Source organism: Zalophus californianus, chromosome 8 (genome assembly GCF_009762305.2).
Source record: "Zalophus californianus isolate mZalCal1 chromosome 8, mZalCal1.pri.v2, whole genome shotgun sequence".
NCBI classification, from domain to species: domain Eukaryota; kingdom Metazoa; phylum Chordata; class Mammalia; order Carnivora; family Otariidae; genus Zalophus; species Zalophus californianus.
The window spans coordinates 14,186,430-14,207,865 of record NC_045602.1 but is presented as its reverse complement, the minus strand read 5'-3'; the positions used below and the strand labels follow the sequence as shown (position 1 = coordinate 14,207,865).

Sequence of the window (21,436 nt, the reverse complement as noted above, 5' to 3'; positions counted from 1 at the left end):
CCTCAGCACTATGCGGCTTCCACATAGACGGGCATATCCACACACCCTCTCTGATCCCTTTCAGAGCCAAGCTGTACAAGTGTGGCTTCCACTTCCTCAGCTCCCATTGGTTTCCACTCAGTCTGATCTGGTCCCAACTCTCTTAACGCTGCAGTTAAGAAGGCTCCCAACTGCCACGCCTGAGCCTCTCAAACTATTCTTCACGGTCTTCACGGGCCATCTTGCAGAAATGTAAATTGACTCCTGATACCCCCCCCCCCCCCCACAAATCCACGAGCTCCTTCCCGCAGCCCCCAGGATAAATTCTAAGGTCCCTACGCTGGTGTAAAGGGTGCAGCATGATCTGCCCTTGCCCTCCTTTCCAGCCCCTCTCCCAACCCCCTCCCCTGCCACCCAGCTCTCTAGAAGTTTCTCCAAGGCTCGGTGTGCATCCTTGCCTTCAAATTCTCACACTCCTTCCCCATCCTGGGATTCTCTTTCTCCCACTTATCACTTGATAACCTCCTGTGCATCCCTCAGAATGAAAAGTCCCTTTCTCAGAAAGGTCTTCCTGGATCCCCCATCTAACCTAGTGCCCTCCCCACCCTTGTTCCTCTCCCCCAGGCAGTTCTTTGGAGCACCTGGCTCTGCTTAAATGTTTGCATTGCTTTGTTTAATGTCTGTCTCCCCATCCACTGCCCACCCCTCCACGCCTATTTCCTTTACCACAGAATACCCAGCACCTAACAGTACGTAATGCTGGGTAAATACTCCAATCCTTGTGGAATGAATGCTTACACATATTTGTATATGTAAAGAGGATATATATGACCACATAAGTTAATCATTAAGTCAACACTGGTAAGCATCTGCTCGCTGCTCAGCTGAGCTCAGTTGATCTGCTCAGGATGATGAGCAGGAGGCTTTCATTCACGGGGGAACCTCAACAAGCACACTGAAGCCAGCTGCCATCAACATTAACTGCTTATCTGTAACATTATCAGCTAAAAGCAGATGTTAGGCCTTTATCATTCAACACTTGTGCAATTAAAGATAATTTTAAAGGGTATCTACTCCAAGCAAACCGTGGTGCAAGGCTCTGCAGGATTCCAAAGAGAGCAGGATGCCCCTGCCCACAAAGAAATGATAAAAGAGAAAGAAAAATGATCAAGGAAGACAGGGATGGAAATTCTTCTAAATCAGGTTCCGCGTTTGATTGCACATTCTCAACATTGTTATTGAATTCATCATAATTGGGATTTCTCTCCACGTTTCACATACCAGACTCATGAATGCAAAAATAAAACAACAGCAATAAATACTTTCTCCTCCTCCCCTGCTCCTCCTGACTAGCGAAGAGAAGTGACCAAAAGCCAGCCTGGGGATGAAATTCAAACTCTGCCACCTCCAAGGACCCTCCACATCTACTAAGTTTCTTGTGAGGCAGAGAGATGATGGCTTTGGAGTCAGAAGACCCCTTGCTCTGGCCAAGTCCATGTGGCTCACTTTGCCTCATTTTCTTCATCTGTAATATGGGCTTCCAAACCCCCACCCCACCCACTGCATATCACACTCTGTTACTAGAACTGAAATGAGGTAACCCTGTGAAAGTTTCTGCCAACTATAGCAGGCTATACAAATGTGACAGTTTGTGACTTTCATCAGGACGCAAATATTTAGCATCTTGTATTGACCTGTTTAGTGCTTGTTAATCTTGAGTCTTGAGGTCCACTGTATGTTCAGACTCAAGAGACCACACGTCTTATGGTCTTTCTGCCTCAGTACTAGGCACATGGCACCCACACAATAAATTCTTGTAGGCTGGTTACTTGCTGGCGTTTTTGATGTATTTGACTCAGAGTACAAAGTGTTCTCTGACTTTTCTGGATTTCTCATCAATAACAAGTATTTTCTCTGGAGATAGTCATAATGTTTACCTAGCCCATGATCTTTATGGTCTGTCTTCCTTTTTCCCAATTATATTGGAAAGAAGACGTTTTTGGCAAAAGTAAAAAGAACACTTTTCCAGTGCAATTTTCAAGGTTCCTCCTAAGGATGAGATAGAGGCGGAAAAGCCACTTGGTAATAGCAAGCCACCTCTACCACTCACTACTCAACAAACCCGGCCTAAGTCCTACTAAGCATAGGTTAGTGTTGGGGCTGTAGGGATAACCAAGGAGAGCAGAATCCCACAGTGGTTCTGCAGTTGGATCACCAGGGAGAGAATCCTGGCTTCACATAGTCCTACTTGTGTGATTTTGCCTAAGTCACCCAGTTTTTCTCTTTTTTTCTCATCTAAAATAGGTAATGATTGCTACACTTATCTTGGCGAGCACTGTGTAATGTATGGAATTGTCAAATCACTATGTTGTATATTCTGAAACTAATATAATAGTGTATGTCAACCATACGTCAATAAAAATTAAATAAATAAATAAATAAATAAAAATTTAAAAAATAAAATAGGGTAGTAATAGACCCCACCTCTAAAGGCCATCATCAGGATGAAATGAGTCAATACATCCAGAGCTATTAGCACAGTGCCTAGTATAGGGTAACAACAAATATGAGACATGTAGATCCTTGTAGCTGAATAGACTGCGACTCAGAGAAGCAAAGTGACTTAAGTCAAGGAGCCATAAAGAGACTGAAATCAGGGCTGGAGCCCAGGTCCTCGAGGGTATTTCACACAAGGGGCACTCCAGAGAATCCACCTTCCTGAAACCTGATAAGCCGGGGCAGTAAGGACACCCACCTTCCACTCTGCCTCCAACTAGGCACCCCCAAGCCCGGCCCCACCCTTTTGGTCTCTCATGGGACTCAGAATGTACCTAGAGGAGTTCCATCTACTCCTGGCTCCCCCAGAAACACTGTGATGAAGAAGGAAAGCCTCACCCCCTCATGGGGTGGTTCTGAAGATTAAATGAGATAATGCCTGGAAAAGTGCCAAGCAGAGTAGCTGGCATATGGTATGCAGCCAATAAATGTTCTCTATTAAAAAAAAAAAAAAAAGGAGGAGGAGGAAAACCCTGTGGTGCCTGCTCTCTCCAAGGTGCACACATTCCAACCCCAAATGCCAGACCCAGGGCAGATTGAGATCTCTCTTGGGTAGAACAGAGGGACACAGAGTCAGCAAAGGATTACTGTGGAGGGTGAAATTCACTTAAGACAGAGGAGGTGGCTGGAGTCCCCACTCCTCCCCATCTTTCTTAAAAATAATAACAATAATAATAATAATAAGGAAGAAGGAAAAAAAGCTGGTGCTTTGCTGGCAAAGCCAAGCATCCGAGCATTGGATTTTTAATATTTTAATATTTCTAAACAAAGCAAAAACTGCTTTGCACCCCCCCCCCCATTTGCTTTTATACACTTGACCAGCAAAAGCTTGGCTTTGTTGCATTGATGAATGGGCTTATTTGGGCTGATTTTCCAGGTAAAAATGGCTCAGACACAAGACTGAATTAAAACAGATCCCACAAATCTCCTTAGAATATTCAGGACGTGCTTAAGCGCTTCAGCATCACCTTCTCCCTACCCCAATATTGACAATCCCTAGTTGTGAAAAGACAAATTTAATATTAGAACACAAGTAAGGAATCTGGTGAAAAAGGAAAAAGAAGAACCGGACCAGAGGGGGAGCAGGTACTTCATTTTGTACTGTGTATCCCCAGAGCGGAGCCCGGGGCCTAGCCCCGGGGGAGCCGGTTGTAAACGCAAACTGAATCACTGTCCCCACAGAGTTTAGAACCCAGGTGAGGAGTGAAACCGAAATATTACACACCAAGTTCAACCACAAAATCAACTCCACCCTCTTTCACCCTAAACTGTGTGGGGGCAGGTGCTCAGGAAAATGCTTGCTTCCTGTTTACCTGGGCAGGTATTTGCAAGTAGTCTAAAAAGGGGGGCAATGTATACAGCTCTAAGCAAACGGTTGTGCAAATCACTCAAACAAATACATGGAAAAGGGAGGGGAAGGTTTCTGATCCGGTTTTCCTCACCTGCCCCACTCTTCAAAGGGTAAAATAAAGTAAAAAAAAAAAAAAATCCAAGAGCGGGACGAACCCCAAGTCCGCTCTCTATGAAGACCAGGCACAACCCCGCTCCATCCGCTCACGATCAGACACCAAACCAGAGCCCCCGGGTTATTCAGGTGGGTGGAGGGGATTCTTTGCCGCACTCCACCCCTGCCGCGGGCTGCCCGAGTTAGCCTACCCGCTCAGTGTCCCTAGCCGAGATGTGGGGGACACCGCAAGGACGCCAAAGGTGCTCCTTTCCCAAAAGAGACGGGGAGAGACAGAGCGGGGAAGGAGGGGCGGGGTGGGGGTAGACCGAGCCCTGCAATGCGAAAGGCGCCCAGCCCGGCTTGCCGCGGCCCCTGCCGGAAGGTCTGGCTCGCTCACCAGCCCATTCATCTCAGGAGGTCGGGCTGCCACCCAGAGGGGCGCGGGAAAGGGAAGTTCCCGACCCCCCACCACCGAGGCAAACGTGGGGAGTCGGCGGGCGACTCCACAGCGGCCCTGCAAGCCCCAAGCCGCTCGCACCCAGAGCGCGCCGGCAGTCCGTGGGCGCAGCGCTGCGCCAGCACAAGGGCCCCGGGTGCGCTCTGCCCTGCGACGGTCGCGGGGCGCCTGGCACCGCTGTAGGGCAAAGGGGAGGGGAGGAATGACAGGGAAGAAGGCGGGGCAGGCGGCCCGGGAAGCACTTACATTCGCCAGGAAAGCGCCTCCTCTCGAGGAAGAGAAGGAAAGGCTCGCCGGCTAAGGAAACGCCCCAGGGATGCCCTACGCGAAGTGCCGCCTCTCCCCAGCTCCCCGATTCTCCCGCCTCCAGTCCGTCCTCCACCCCGCAGCTACCCACCCCACGCCCAACAGCGGATCCCAGATACCCTCCCTGCGGCCTTCCGAGGGGCCCAGCCACCGTGTCGCCGCCCGCAGCTCGCGCAACAGGCGGATCTTTAGGACTCCAGCGACGGCGGTCTCCGGGAACCGGAGGACGAGGGGCGCCGCGAGACAGGCGCCCAGCAGAATGCAAAGTCCCCTGCGGGCCTAGACCTGCGCGGCCGTGCACTCGTGACCCGATCCACGGGGCTGCAGGGGCAGCAAAAGGTGGTGAAAGTTGCAGGGTCGCACGGAGAAGTCGCCGGAGTGCGCGCGGAGGAGGGGACACGAGCAGGTACCTGCAGGAGTCCCGGCGCCTCAGGCTCGCTCCGTTTGGCGACGCAGCCCGCCCGCGCTGCAGGGATCAGGCCTCGGCGCGCGGCCCCGCGCCCGCCGCGGCGGCGGCGGCGAGGAGAGCCGGGTGGCCCGCCTGGGTCGGTCCGTCTGTCCCGCCCGGCGGGAGCGCAGCGCCTGGGAGCCGCGAATGGGGGGGGGCGGGGCGGGGCGGGGCGGGGCGGGGCGGGGCCGGCTGCTCGGCCGCCGCCCCATTGGTCCCGCTTCGCCAGCCGCCCAGCTTCGGGCCCTCAGCCTGCGCTCCCCAGGCCGAGGGCCAGGCGCTCCGCCCAGGGAGGTTGCAGGTTACCGGGCTCGGGCCGTGCGACCTGAGGACGCACGGAAGGACAGACTGGCAGCCTGGCGGGGCGCGCACCCCCGCCCAGACCCGAGTGCAGAGTCACCCCCGGAGCCCCGTGCCCTGTCCGGTGCGCGCCCCTTGCCTCCCACCTACGCGCCCTCCCGGCTGGAGCCCGCAATTCGGCGGGAGACAGAGCACCTCCTCCACGGCCCCGCGGCTCCCGGCAACCGCCTTTCGAAAGTCGCGGCCCCAAGCGACACTCTGGAAATTTGCCGGGATTCTCTTAGGAAGTACCGAGGCCCCAACTTGTTTTAAAACAAAGTGCGAAGGAGGAAACAGCCCCGGTCCCGGCTGTTTACCACCAGACCCGCTGCCCGGAGACTCGTGCCCTGTGCAGAGCAAGATTGTTTCACACGCTCCATTCCTCGACTTACCTACCAGGTCAGCGAGCGGAAGAGGGACGAGTCGGGTCTCCTTCCCGAAGGATGGAAGAGGAGGTCAGAGGGAGATGCCTTCAGCCCGAGGTTGAGGAACAACCCGGGGCCTCAGCGAGGGCGGCGTGTGGTCGGGAAGGCATGGTCGGCCCCTCTGCAGTGAGCAAGAAGAACTCAGTGAACCGCCCGGAGGAGAAATGGGACGCTCGGGGACCCACCCCCGCGCTCCCCCTCCCGCCCCCAAACTGCAGATTTTTAAGTTGTGCAGACTTGCAATAATTCCTCAGAGCCAGCTGCTCCAAGCTGTAGGCGCCCGGGTGTTCCCGCCCCCACATCACGCAATGGGACAACTGCCCCCAACCCAGCACCTGCTGACCACTGGCCTCAGACAAGCACCTAGCAAGACCACACAGAGTTAAGTTCCAGGCCCTGAGCTGGCACGCGGGAGGGGACAGGAGCAAAGAGATGCATGGAAAAGGTGAAAGGCACTTTTCCTGACCTCATCCAAGTACCGGGTGGTGTCTGGATTTTCTCATTGTTTTTGTTTGATCGAAACCCTCAGTAGGAATCAGAGAAAGGGGAGCAATGTTTACAGTATCTGGTAGGCTTCTAAAAGGGGGTGAAACCTGCACCTTACAGAGAGCTTCAGCTAGAGGAGAGAATAGTAGCAAGCAGGAATGGCAGAGGAGAAGCAGAAGCCCAACACAGTCTTCCCTCAGACACCAGCATTTTCATTTGGCTCATGGAAGGCAAGGTGGGGAGGCAGGTGGCTGGGGAACAGGTGTTTGGGGGCCCTCTGTCCCTAATCTCATTGTTCTTTGGCTCCGCCAAGCCTGTCCCCTCTCTTATGGAAGAGGATCCAAAGCATTTGTCTACACTGTTGTTTGCAAGCCTCTAAAGAAGGTAATTTGCACATACAATCATCATCTTTAGCATAAGATCTAAGATTATTCTTTTTTTAAATTTTTTATTGTTATGTTAATCACCATACATTACATCATTAGTTCTTGATGTAGTGTTCCATGATTCATTGTTTGTGCATAACACCCAGTGCTCCACGCAGAACGTGCCCTCCTTAATACCCATCACCAGGCTAACCCATCCCCCCACCCAGATCTAAGATTATTCTAAAAATATGCTTATATTTTATCAACACCTGAGAAGGATGCTTCTGAATCTCTCCCAGCTGTTAGCTATTTCATCATTTTAAATCACTAAGTTATCCGAAAAGTCCAGCATTGTTTACCTGAGAATGAGAGACGTTCAGAATCTCCAGGCGCTGCAGAGCACATCTGCAGTACAGAAGAGCTAGGGAGCCAGGGCCTTCTCACGGGTCTGGATGGCACCTGTAGACTGGAAGGAGGCACCCCCAATGCATGCGGCATCTGTGAAAGCTGGGGAACAGGCCTCCCCACTGTGTGCATATGGTAGCGGGGTAGAGAAGGGGCACAGACTTAAGAGAGAGACTGGGGTTCCCATCATGCTGTACCCAGGGGGAGCCCTGTGAGCAAGTCTCTTAATGGTTCAAAATGGTGTTTCTTCTTCTGTAAGAAAGTTCCTTACAGGGTGATCATATGAAACAAACGGAATATACACAGGAAAGCATTGTATGAGTCATAAAATGCATGTCTGTTCCCCAAAAGTTCACCCCTGACAGTTTACTGAGGTTGAGCCAGGCAAAGTGGTAAATGCATTCATACAAACACACACACACACACACACGCGCACACACACACACACACACACACAAACAGCAATGCTCTCACCCCCTGTATCTAGGGCCTCTTCCTCTGACCTCAGTCTTCACAGCCACAGTGCCTGCTCTGATCCATTTAACTGCTTCCTCCCTACCCCATCAAAATGTCCCTATGCCCCATGATATGGCCCATCCCCTTTTCATTAACCATGTGCATAGAAAAGCATCTGGACAAGCCGTACATTAACCTATAAGGGGTTAATCATCAGTACTCAGGCCTCCATGGTTTCCAGGAGGACTCCCAGAGTCAGTGGAGACATCCCAAGCAAACGTGGGCCCAGGGCAGTCTGTCTGCCAGGCTTCTATATTCTCCTTGCTGTGGGCACTCCCTTTGGTAAGGTCTTCCTCTCTTACCCACTTACCCACAGGTCCATGTTCTCCCGCTCCTCTCCCCTCCCAAACCTGTCCCTGACCCTTCATTCTCTCTAAAATCCAAATGACCGAAACCCAGCGGGATGTCATTGCCAGAGGTAGGGGAGATACTAATTTGCTTTTTAAATGGGAATAGGTCTACATGTGAAAATGAAGGTGTTCTCATCTCTGACAGGAAGATGGTGAGTGAGGGAGTATCAGCAACAGTGTTTAACACTTGTTCCATTGGTTCCTCTTATTGGCTTCTCTTTAAACAGCAGTCTGAACGTCACACCAGCCGATCTGAGCCCTTGAAACATTTGCAATTCCCCCAAAGTGCCAGCCTTTTTCATGTCTCCCTGCACTCACAGAGGTCTCCCTCTGCTTGGAATATCCTTCCCAACCAGAAGGCTTTCTTTGCTCAACCAACTAACTCCCTTTCCCTTAGGACACCATTCAGTTCCTAATCACTACCCTCTGAAAAGCCCCCTCTCCTATCCAGGGTTCTGTACCTCCCCTTTATGTTCCCTCATGCCTTTTGCTTCTCGCTTAGGTAGCACCTACCATATTGGATTTTCATTGTTTATCTTCAAATAGGCAATGAGCTCCTTGAACCTGAATTTCGAGGACCTTTAATAGGGTCTGCATGTTTGTGAATTGAATTACTGAAGTGTCCGTGATAGGGCTGCTCAGCTCCATGTGCTCCTGATGGGAACTGATATATTTTGTTTCTTCCATCAGGTAAAGAGAAAACATAGGAACCATCACAACAATCTCTGGTTGGATGCCAGGCAGATCAAGACTAAATCTAGTTAATTAGCTAGAATGCTTTTATTCCAGATTATTGCTACCACGATCTCTCTTCTTTCACAAAATTATTTGTATATTTACTTTAAATGTCCTGTTATATTATTTTTATGTTGAAAGTACCTTAGGAGTGCCTGGGTGGCTCATTCAAACTTAGGACTCTTGATTTCAGCTCAGGTCATGATCTCAGGGTCATGAGATCAAGCCCCTGGTTGGGCTCTGTGCTCAGTGCAGAGCCTGCTTGAGATTCTCTCTCTCCCTCTCCCTTTGCCCCTCTCCCGTGGTGTGCGTGTGCATGCTCTCTCTCTCTCTCTCTCTCAAATAAATAAATAAATAAATAAATAAATAAATAAATAAATAAAATCTTAAAAAAAGAACACAAAGAAAAAATAAAGTGCCTTAAATGTTTGTGGTCTTCAAGTCCAAAGACTTGAATTCTAATCTGCCTCTGCCTCTCAGCTCAGTGATAGCTTCTCTCTGGCTTTCTGTTTGGGTTTGGACAAGATGATCCCCAAGGTGTTTGCCAGTTCTAAAAGCCTTACAGTTCCACACGTAAAAGGATATCATTTATAAATTACAGAATATGGCTTAAGTCTCCAGGCACAAAGGAGTCCTTTCTTCGGGTCATCGGAGGTGTCCTCTGAGGACTAGAGCATTTCCCAAGATGAAGGCCATAGAACACCTGTGTCATAGTCAAAAGACTTTGGGCAAGCACATTCTACATTCCACTTGTCAGTATTCATAATAATATACTTCAGCATAATAAGGGCTGTGTCTGAGAGGTCAAGCCATTAAAATACTCCAAGGGATGGACTTCCAGGGTGCTCACAATCTGGCTGAAACTTACCCCTTCACTCACATTTCCGGCTCATCACACTTTTCTCCCCACCTCACTCATTCCAAACATCCTCCCCCACCCTGTCGCACACACCTCCCACTCTTAACCTTCCAGCCTGACACGTTAGATCCATCTTTCCATTGGGCTCATTGTGTGCTCTCTGAGCCTTGGCCCTGCCTGCATCCTTTTATCTATAATGCTCCCTTTCCTACCTGGCAAGTGCAAACTTAACCTGCAATATCATTATCACCCATTCTTTGAAGCTTTCCTTGACCCAGAAATCATATTTAGTTATTCATTCTGCTGGGCTCCATCATACTTCGTACAAAGCTAGTTACAGTTATGCTCTTACAATATGGTCACCTGTGTAGACTGAGTCTTCTCTGTTAAACTGTGGGCTCCTTGAGGTCAGGCACTCTGTGATATTACTCATCTCAGTATCTTCAGAGCCTGGTGCATTACAGATGCTCAGTGACTACTTTAAGAATAAAAAAGTAGATGATGGATGGATGGATGGATGGATGGATGGATGGATGGATGGATGGATGAATACATAGGTGGTTGGGTGGATAGGTGGATGGATAGATGGATGAACTAAGGTCTTCAGACCTCAGGAAGAGTACAGGAAAACAAACTCAGAGGCACCAAAGACCAGATGGGTCAACCTCATGGATTTTCCTCCTCTTGGGAAGTTCTGCACCTATTTTAATAATCCTCCATACCTGTGTTGGAACTTAGGGTCTAGCCATTGTTTCCAACTAGAAGACAGAAAACTTTCTCCATGGCAGAGACTGCTAGGCACAACCCCAGGATCTTTTATCTTCTGTTTCTTCAGTAAAAATATCCCCAATGTTGAAGAATGAAGGGGGGAAAATTGGAGGGGGAGACGAACCATGAGAGACTATGGACTCTGAAAAACAAACTGAGGGTTCTAGAGGGGAGGAGGTGGGGGGATGGGTTAGCCTGGTGATGGGTATTCAAGGGGGCATGTTCTGCATGGAGCGCTGGGTGTTATAGACAAACAATGAATCATGAAACACTACATCAAAAACTAATGATGTAATGTATGGTGATTAACATAACATAATAAAAAAAAAGAATTCTGGATTTTAGAAGCTAAACAATAAATCCCCAGTGTTTACTTGGATCATAAGGTGACCAACCCTTCCTGGTTTTCCTAGGTTTGTCTCACTTTAAAAAACTGAGAGTCCAGTATCCCTGGAACCTCCTTGGTCCAGACAAACCAGGACTCTGGTCAACCTACTGGACACATTGAGGCCCAGGATAAAGTCTACATGGCCAAGCCTCCCATGCCACCAGGGGAGAGCACATGACTGAGTTCTTTCATGGATGGTGGTAGAAGTGGCTTATTCAGTCTCTGGGACAGAAGGAATTTTCTATTAAAATTTCTTTGGAAAAAAATCACAACTTCTTTTAACAATGATAAAGGGGAGATTCTACCACATCAAGATACAGCAAGGAGAAGAAACCAAAAGATCTTTCTGGAGGAGCAAGATGGAAAGTCAGTGCCCTGATGTCTGCTGGGAGATCACTCTCTCGAATGCACCCCACTCTTCCTCTTCCTCCTTAAACGCAGCTACAAATACCCATGAGTGTTGGGCACCTGCACTGACTTCATGTTTCTTGCCTTTTTCTTTTTTTCCTCTTGGTTGCAGAGAATTAGATCACTCAGCGTCCTCGGGTATGGCATATTGTCAGCAGCAGCACTCACAAAACCTCTCTCCTGTTTTTGTTGTTTATTGATTCCTTTATTCCCCATTCCACACTTGCATTGCCAGCCCACCCTCCATAGGCAGCCATTCTAGTGTGCTTATTGATAACCTTCTGTTTCCAGATGTCCTTGTAGAAGGTTGTTTTGAGTGCATGCATTTTTAATTTATGCAAATGGAAATGTGTCCTTTATCTTAATCTTCTCGAGTGTTTCACTCCACACTGTGGCAGTTTTGACCTCCATCCCTGTTTGTTGCTCTGTGTGCATCTGGTCTGCTCCTCTTCTTTTCTTGTGTGCACCATCCCCTCCTCAATGACAGGTGCCCAGAATGCCCTACAGTCTCCCACCACCACAGCCTGAACTGGGTATCCTTGCACATGCCCCCTTATGGACCTGGGAAGAATTTGAGAGGGTTGTACATATCCAACAGCAGGATTGCTGGTCATAGGGTCATGGACAAGGTTGATAGAAATATTGAAATACTTATATACCGGTTGGTAAATAGTCCTGCCCTAAAGCTCCCTGAGTATCCTTCCTGTTGTCTCAGCCCTTCTCCCGGATCCCCCAGAACTTCCCACCATCCTACAACTAAAGTGTCAATGTCTGGCCCAACTAGAATGGACAGTCTTTCCAGCAGTTGTTAAATATTTGGACTCCTGCCCCTGGATATGCACGTACTTGACTCAATGGTCCCAGTCCTTATTTCTTCATAGAGCAATAACAACAAAAACAAACTTACCCGAAGAATTCAGTCCAGTTTCTTGTCTATCTTTAAGGAATTCTCAGAGCTGCAGAACTCCTGCTGATGTTTCCATCCGCATTACAGGGGTTGTATCCTACCCCATGCTCTGTGGGGACGTGGGAGCCAGCAGACTGTGACCACTCTCAGGGTCAGCCCCTGAGCCTGCTGTGCCAGCAAGTGAAGCACCCTAGACTCAACCCCCTGAGTTTGACCTTGGCTCTGTTCCCCTCTAGCTGTGTGACTTGGAGCATCTCCTCTCTCTCTCTGACCCTCAGTCTCTTCATTGGCTAGATGCTCCCTGACAGGGTAGGAGTAGGTTCAAATAAGATAATGATATGATACAGAGCAATATAGAGGAAGGAAAGAAAAAGGCTCTTGGTATCCAACTCAGCATAAAATTAGCTGTGTCACCTTGGCCCTCCCCAGGTCTCTGTTTCTCCAGTGTAAAATGGGGATAATTATACACTATTGTATCCCCAATTATTATGAGATTCCATGGGCTGTCTTGACACCTTTGAACGTCACAGGACCCCTAAGGCTTAGCCAGGAGTTCTCCTACTCTGGCCAGATATGCCCCCCACACAGGGGGAAAGCCTCCCCTGCTGGAGAGTTTCTCTATTGACTGGACCAGCCTGCACCTTATCTGGTCCTCAACTTAATGAGTTTTGCCTCCCCGCCAGCCTGTGGAATTATTCAAACAAGCCAGTCACATCCTCCTGCAGGAACCAAGAGTCACCTCATCCTTCATCACTATAAAGCGTGCCCCCTTAGAGCTCCTGCTGGTTCTCTCTGCTCCCAAGCGTTCCCAAGTGGCCCTGTGTGATGTGCAGCATCTTCCCCGCCATGGCTGTGACTCCATGGGACCAATAAACTGCTGTCAGTCTCATCTGTCCTGTGTCGGCTGTCATGTGTTCAAGGCTCATCCTATTTATGGCAAGAACCTTCCTTTGCCAACCAGGTGACTAGGAGGTGATAAGAACAGATACCTATCTCAAAAAAAAAAAAAAAAGAACAGATACCTATCTCAAAGAGTTATAAATCTGGGGCCTTTCCCACTTTGTGGAGCTATTATATAAATGCCATATACTGCCAATCACTGCAACACTTTAATCTGAGAGAAAAACAAAATTTATTTGTGTGCCAGTGTGCGTATTAATGCAAGTGATCCTAATCTCAATGGTTACAAAAAAAAATACTTAGTATTAATAAATATTACATGTACTATTTTATTTAGCTCTTAAAGGGGTCATGAGATTTTTTTTTAAAATGGAGATGCTTCAAGGAGTATTATTATTTATTTATTTTTTTTTTTTTTTAGCTTCTGAAATGCCAAGTTTTGTGGTGGTGCTGCAATGCATGGCAGGAATTTTTCATAATTCCCTTCAGGAGATCCAAATCAATGTTTGGGCTCAGTCACTGTGTGGCTGAAAAATAGGGAAAATTCTCCTTTCTTATAAACTAGCAGCTGGCTTTCTAGGACAGCAAATCTGTTGTACAAGACTCGGGCCCACATGTACCCTCATTCACACACAAAGACATTGAAATGCCCATACCCGCATGGGTGTACATACACTCAGGAAGTTACATGTGTGCTTTACACACATGCACAGCCACACACAGGTACACCCTTGTATCCACACACAGCAGCACTCTCCAGTGGTTCCTTGAGACTGTGAAGGCCCCAGATTTCTCCTTCATCAGGGGACTGAGCTATCACTGAGTTATCATTTTCAATAAACTTGTCCACTAGGCTGGCTGTAGGATGCTGAGTCATAAAGAGCAAGGGCAAGAAAGCTTGGTAGTCGATCATTAGCCATGGAGCTGCACTCAAGGAGAAGCAGGAAGAAGGGGGTCGCCTCCCACACACTGATTCAGGGTCAGAAGGAGAATCCTGATGAGCCAGGAGCAATCTGGTCATTATGAGGGCTCACCCTCATGGAGGACACTTCCATGAGAGGGTGAATTCAGCTCCTCCTCTGTCCTCTGTCCTCTCTCCAGGGCTGCTCCTCTCGACAAGCTTATCAGTTGACCCAATCCCTGCTTGTATATGTTGATGTCTCCTAGACCTCAAACTCCAGCTCCGATCCCAGCCCTTTGAGAGGCTGCTCAGAGCTGCACATTGTGTTAAGGACTTTGGAAAATGCAAAGGTGAAGAAACAATCTCTGCTCTCAAGATTGAGCATTCTATGAGATAATCAACTGAGAAATAAATATGGAGAACCAGCTCTAAAAATGTACGGATAATTACAGGAGTTGACACAGGTCTCAAATAACACTTACTACCTGTAGAAACTTGGGAATAATAACTTCCACCCTCAGAAACTTGTGAGATGTTTATTTGGGGATTTCCTTCTGGTGCTCAGCAAATCTTTCTTACTCAACTTCAATTTTGTCAACATTTCCCATAGAACCCCATCCAAGTCTCCATTCGAAGCCCTGGAGTGTCTCCATCCTAACCCAGCTCCCAGGTCTCATCCTTAACATGTAACCTGGCCACCTGCTTACTGAGATGATAGAGGCTGCAGGAGGTGTGGTCCTCTCCTTCCATCTTGTCCACCTCGAAGTCTCTCCAAGGCTGACACATTTTCTCTTTTACTCCTGCTTTGAGGAAAGGTGCTTATACCCAGGTACTCTGAAGAGTCAATATAATGGTCACCAAGAGAAGCAAGGCTAGAGAGAAAGAGAGGTTTTTTAAAAGATTTTATTTGTTTATTTGAGAGCGAGAGAGAGCACAAGTGAGGGAAGGGGCATAAGGAGAGGGAGAAGCCGACTCCCCGCTGAGCAGGGAGCCCGACACGAGGCTCGATCCCAGGACCCCAGGATCATGACTTGACCCGAGGGCAGACCCTTGACCGACTGAGCCACCCAGGTGCCCTGAGAAAGAGAGTTTGCGTAAATGATCACCAAGGAACGAATTACAACTCTAGAATGCATGTCGCTGTGTAATGGAAATATGTAGGTTTCAGAGCTGTATCCAGGCTAAACCACTTACCACCTGTTCATCCTTGAGCATGTGACTCAAGTTTCATTTATTAATTCCTTCAACCAACATTTGAAGGCCTACTGAGTGTCAAGTGTACTAACCACAGCTACAATTTAGCCATTGTAACATGGGGGTAATAATACTACTAACTACGAAGTCTGTCTTGAGGCTTTGGGGCCCCACCAAGCACAAGAGGGAATAATAAGTGTGAATTATCTTCTTCTTTCCTTCCTGGCTCGTAGCACCCACACTCCTATTCTGTATATAAAGAGGAAATCCTCATAAACAAAATAAATTTCTAGTTGGTTAATGAGAAGCATCAATATAAATCCCACATAAACTTCAAAGTATACCCTTCTCTTCTCACAATAAAGTACTAGGTTGTGAGCAGCTAGTTGAACAACATTCTCATTCTATGTAAACCATCCCGGGGCTGAGTCTCTGAGTCCTGCCAGGTGATGACAGGAAGGACCCCTTAGGCCTGAGGGCTGGCAGCATGGCTTCCAAATATGCTCTCCCTGACGATCAGAAGAGCTGTGTCATCATTCATTCAATCCCCTAGTCAACAAACGTTTTCCGAACGTTAATATTACACCAGGATCAATGCAAAGAACTGGGATTATTGAATGTGAATTTCAATGACCTAGACTTACAGGTGCAAATTATTGTCTTTATTTCTCTATCTCTGACAGCTCTTGAGAACTCATTTCTGCATGGCAACCGAAAACGATATTGGCGATTCCAGGTAAATCCTGTGATTCCTAGCGTTAAATTCTGTAAAATCAGCCTCCCCTCCACCCCCTGCCTTCCCTTATTCTCTGAGGTCATAGGTGTGATCTGTGGAGGCCTGTGAGCATCACCCCACCACGGGCCTCTGCTGGGCTGGGTTGCCCAATGTTTGATAACTCATCTTACCCCATCACGCATTATTGATTTCCATGTTTTTGCTGCGCTTCTTGAGTTCACTCTGTTCCCACATGGACTTGACCCTAGTGCTTTGGGGCCATCACCCCACCTTCAGCCCATCTGCAGTATCATTGCAGAGTATAAAATTCCCAGCCCCATTTCCTACACCACATGGGACGTATGGCACCCTGTAAGGTCCACTTAGGCCCACATTCCCTGATAGCTTACTCAGTGGTCACTACTCTGCCTCAAACGCCATGCTGGGAGCAGATCTCTTTATATGGCTTCAAATATGGACTCTGGTATCCTTTGCTCTGGGATTCTTCCAAATTTACCTGGACTTTTCCTCCCCTTCTTAGGGCCTCCACCAGCATTCCGATCGAAGTTCCAAAGGTCTTCCCACCATCTCTCAGCTTGCTCTATCAACTCTAGAAAAACTGGTTTTTCATGTATCCCCTTTCCCATTTACTGTTTATGCGAGAACCTTAGCTCTTGAGCTTCTATAATTAATTCCTTTCTCTCAAAGCCATGGATAGGAGCGTCAAGAGCCTATTTTGCAACTCAAAAGTCAAACCCTGATGTTTCTTTCTCTTTGCAGCCCTATAATCCTAATCCTAGCCTCTAACTAAATGCAGAGAAGATTACCTATAAAAACTGTGGAAGGGGGAAGCACCCTGATTAATATTTTAAAACATTATCTTACTACATATTAACCACCCATGGTTCCTATCATTGAAAATCTCATAATCAATGGGAAATTTTCACCAGACAGCAAGTTAAGCCAATTGAGCGGATCTAATATAACCTCCAAAGATTGACTGTGATTAGCAAACACTGGTTTGTAAAGGAACCCATGGATTTAGCTCTGTCCCTATCCCTACATTTGTGGGGCCCTGACAAAAGCACAGATAGAGGTCCCCTACCCTTATCAGATACTCTTGCCTTCCCATTCTGGTTCCTTCCAATAGTGTAAAGAAGTCTCACACTCATCCTAATGAACACATCAACCCACCCATCCAAGATGTCTGTAAGGCCTGGTTTCAAGCCTGATGTACCAAAAAGCTTTTATTTTCTCAGGGGCATCATCATTGGAGACCACGTTTAGGTTAATGGCATGGCATGGGAGTTCTGTGGACCATAAGATAGTGTAAATACAAATCCCAAACCTAACTGTGAAGGTAGAAAAAAAAAATTATTCCACCCAGAATCCAAATTGAAACAGACAAGCTTTCTTGTCAGCTCCATTTATCAAAAGGTGGATTTTTTTTTCTATTCTAGCCTTTTCCTAGGTATTTAGTCTTCTGTGCATTTGGGCTTCATGGAAGGGTAGTAGGTACTTCCTATATCCATTGGATTTCCAAGGTTAGTCAACTTCTTGACCATCCAGAATGCCCTTGATTCTCGCTCATCCCGAAGTGTCATGATCTTCTGGACTCTCATGAACTCTGTGAGCAACCAGGAAATTACTCTTTGATTAAATTTATCAGTCACGTTTCAGTTAGTAGCCACCAGGCGCACCATCATATCCACCACCAGAAAGCCCTGTTTCCTGCCCCCCACCCCATTCTGCATCTTGAAAACTTCTTAGTGAGGAATTTGCCAACAATTTTTCTTCCCTATATTGGGCAGGTCTGAGTGACATACCTGTGACTGATGTCTGCCCAGTCTCCTGCCTGGCTGGTATTCCCAGGCTGTCAGCCATGGCTCCTTCTTCGAGAGACCAATCCCTTTGCCATTGCAGATGGCCTGCAGTCTCTCACTGGAAGTGATGCCAATGGTCTGGTGGTAGGACTGGTAGGACGGACATCCTAAGACTCTGCACCTACACCGGGCTGATGATCAATGCGAACACCGACGATTGCTAGAGCTGGAGCCCAGGGTTGCCCCACAGCACCCAACCTAGCTTTGATATGGCCCTAACAACCTATGTTATTACTAAAAGCTCCACATTATCAACAAGGCATTGGACTTTGCCTTTAGATGAGTGCCGCAGATTTCACAAATACAACAAATGCTCTTCCTCATCTTCTCCTCATAGAACACCACCTCCAAGCCTTTGAAGTGGGTATCAGTGTTTAATCTGAAAGGTTCATTAAGGTCAACAAACTTAATGTAGAATCCCGTCTGGGCCATTCCATTAAGGTTCAGATTGCTTCTCACAGGCCTCCATTCATCTCTCTTCTGAGCAAGCAGAGAGGTGGATGATCCAAGCATCCATGGCAGCCCTGCAGGCTCCTGGGCAGACTGTCCCCTGGTGAGAAACCTGGAATCCTAGCTTATTCTTTTCAAACTGTCCAAACTCCCCTCTGAACACTATTCCTGACTCATTTAGTTCTCTCGGTTGGTAAGCCCGGTTCACTTAGCGTTGGAAGAAACCTTTCCTGATCAGAGCTCACTCCCAGTTCAAATGTCTGCCATTTATTTCTTAGACATGCTGGAGAATTCACTCTTGTCAGAAGTGCCAGCCCTGTCTCCTTGGGGCAGGCTAGCGCTCAGAGAACCATTTCTAAATGATCCTCCAAGTCCTTCTTTATAAAACACAATAGGCAAGCACCATCAAACGGTTCACATTCCTAAGCATTCTCTCAACTGGCTGCTGCTAGAACAGGGCTAGCACTCCGGAGAAGACCAAAGTGAAAGAAAAAAAAAAAATCATTATCATCGTCATTGTTCTAAAAAAAAATTAAGGCCATTCCTTTCTTTTCTTCCTCAACCATGAGTTCATCTAGTAATACTCACGTCTAAAATCTAACCCAGAAAACCACTGACCCACTGCCAAACAGACTAGGGTATTCCAAACCTGGGGACACTTTTAATCCATTTATTTAGTGTCCAATAATTCACACATATTTTAATTTTTTGGATTTTTTTGTACTCTAATATGAGTGGGGTTACATAGGAATTTCAAGACTCACCATAATGTTACTGATTTTTTTATAATATGCATTCTTAAATCATTGTTTTTTAAGTTTTTTAAATCATTTTGTTTTTAAAAAACAGAGCATCTTCTTGTTTTTTAAGATTTTATTTGTTTATTTGAGATAGAGAAAGAGCGAGAGAGAGGGCACAAGCAGGGGAGGGGCAGAGAGAGAGGGAGAAGCAGGCTCCTGGCTAAGTAAGGAGCCAGACATGGGGCTTGATCCCAGGACCCCAGGATCATAACTTGAGCCAGAGGCAGACGCTTAACCGACTGAGCCACCCAGGAGCCCCAAATAATTGCTTTATGATAGAATGTTTCTTTCAGAAGATTTTCCAAATATTGCATGAGACATATTTATACTAAAAAAATTTTAACTGGGATATATATATTAGTCAGTTTAGCTGCTATAACAAAATATCATAGGCTGGGTGGCTTAAATAACAGACCTTTTTTTTTTTTTTCTCACAGTTCTAGAGGCTGAAAAGTCCAAGATCAGGGTGCCAGTAGATTCGTTTCCTGGTGAGAATCCTCTTCCTGGCCTGTATAAAACCACCTTCATGCTCTGAGTTTATGTGGCCTTTCCTGGGTGTGTGCTCTGGAGAGACAGAGAGAGCTCATCCCCAAGTGTGACACTTATAAAGACACTAATCCCATCATGAGTGTTCCACTCTCAGGACCTGACCTAAACCTAACTACCTCCCAAAGGCCCCATCTCCAAATACTATCACTGTAGAGGCAATGAATTTTGGGCAATCACAAACATTCAGCACATGGCTAACCACACACACACACACACATGCATGCATATATACATGTATGTACATATATACCTTTTGGGGTTTTGCTAAATCTAGCAACCCATCTCCTACCAGTGCATCCCCTGCGTGGCCCCTACCCACCCCCACCCCCAACTTAAGCACACAAATCCATAGCCTTAGGGAACTGGTAGCATCCAACACCACTGCCCTAGAACCTGTCCCTGTTCCCTATGTGACCACCAGTGATTCCAACGGCAGCTCGTGTCCTCCTACCAACTCTGCTATATTGCTAAAGAGCTCTCCTCTCTCCTAAAGGAATCCAACTTTCTCTAAAATACCCGTATTGAATAACGTACATTTATAAATTCTCTGCATAGGTCAGAAATTTATTTCTCACAATTCTGGAGGCTGGAGAGTTGAAGCTCAAAGTGCTGGTAGATTTGGTGTCTGGTGAGAGCAGGCTTTCTGGTTCATAGATGGCTGCCTTTTTGCTGTGTCCTCACAGGGCAGAAGGAAGCCAGGTAGTTAGTGTCAGAATTAAATGGACTCATAGGATACCTAGTTAGTATCCACAGAGAACTGGAGACTTGCTTGGAGACGAAAACCCATACATTTGGTGTCAGAAGTGGTATGAGAGTGAGAACTGCTTCATACAGAGTTCCGTGTGGGGAGACAGGGACGAAACCACACGCATTCCTGTGATTTGTTGTCTCAGGGGTACGTGGTTTCTCCATGCGTCAGGCACTCGGGAATATAGCTCAGCTTGCGCCATCTTGCAGGCGCCCCACATGGGAGCACTGCCCACCTAGCCCAGGGAGACCACCAGCCAGAGGTCCTGGACTGGGCACTGGTGGCAGGAACTGAAGAGGAATGGAAGAGTCCGGTCTTCCGTGTGCAGGGACTGAGCAGTAGGGGTTCTGGGAGCCCTTAAAAACCTAGCCCACAGAGGACATCAGAGCCCACTGGTGGCGGTCAGCAGAAAGAGGACTGTATGTGTCCCCCTCAGCTGGACTAGAGCTTTATCCTTCATCCAGGGGCGTGATCACTGCAACTCACTCCATCTCACGCTGGTTCACAACCTCTTCCCAATGCCACGTCCAGCCACACCACATTGGCAGCTTGAAAGTAGCCATGGTGGGACATTTACCCCCCAGAAATAGGCATATGCTACAAATCAGGGAATCTTTTCTGGAGAGCTGGTCATTCGATATTTACCAGCACACCTCCACCCCCTTTCCACCTCCCTGCCCCACCTTTCTGCTGGATTGAAGAGGAGATGAGGCAGGAGAAGCAAGGAGGAGGAGAAGGGGAGGAGGAAAAGCAGAACATGCTCACTGCACTCTCTAAGGCTGTTGAACATGGCAATGGCCTCAAATGGCTGAGGAGAAGAGCTCAGAATCTCAGATGAGCCTGGCATTACAAACTGGGCTGCACTAGCCTTAATAAAAGAAAATAACCAGAGTCTATGAAATCTGCCCAGGACTAGGGACCTGGAGTCAGACACACCTGGGAGTGGAGAGGGGGGACTTGTTTCCTAGCCCATTCACTCCCCCACCCCCTTCTTTCTCCAGGACCGAGACCTCCAGCAGGGAGGGAGGAGTGGGAAAAAAAAACAATCATTTTGTGGGTGTGGGGGAGGGGTGTGATTTGGGGTCTTTTCTTTCTTTTTAATGAATTGGCCACTGCTGTGGTCCTCTGTTCGTGCTCATGGGTCTCTGG

At 47.7% G+C, this 21,436-nt stretch overlaps 1 protein-coding gene across 5 annotated transcripts in view; it reads right to left on the bottom strand.

The window, feature by feature from the left end:
* KCNS3 (potassium voltage-gated channel modifier subfamily S member 3) overlaps positions 1-6,825 on the bottom strand; it is a 38,333-nt gene extending 31,508 nt beyond the window's left edge. For 4 of the 5 annotated variants that reach the window (XM_027623066.1, XM_027623071.1, XM_027623072.1 and 1 more), the window contains exon 1: positions 5,156-5,293. The gene's annotated coding sequence lies outside the window, so the exon portion shown is untranslated. Of the gene's footprint in view, positions 1-5,155; positions 5,294-5,924 lie in introns of those variants that run through there. The other variant, XM_027623070.1, reaches the window with a different exon arrangement.
* Positions 6,826-21,436: the final 14,611 nt, after the last annotated feature.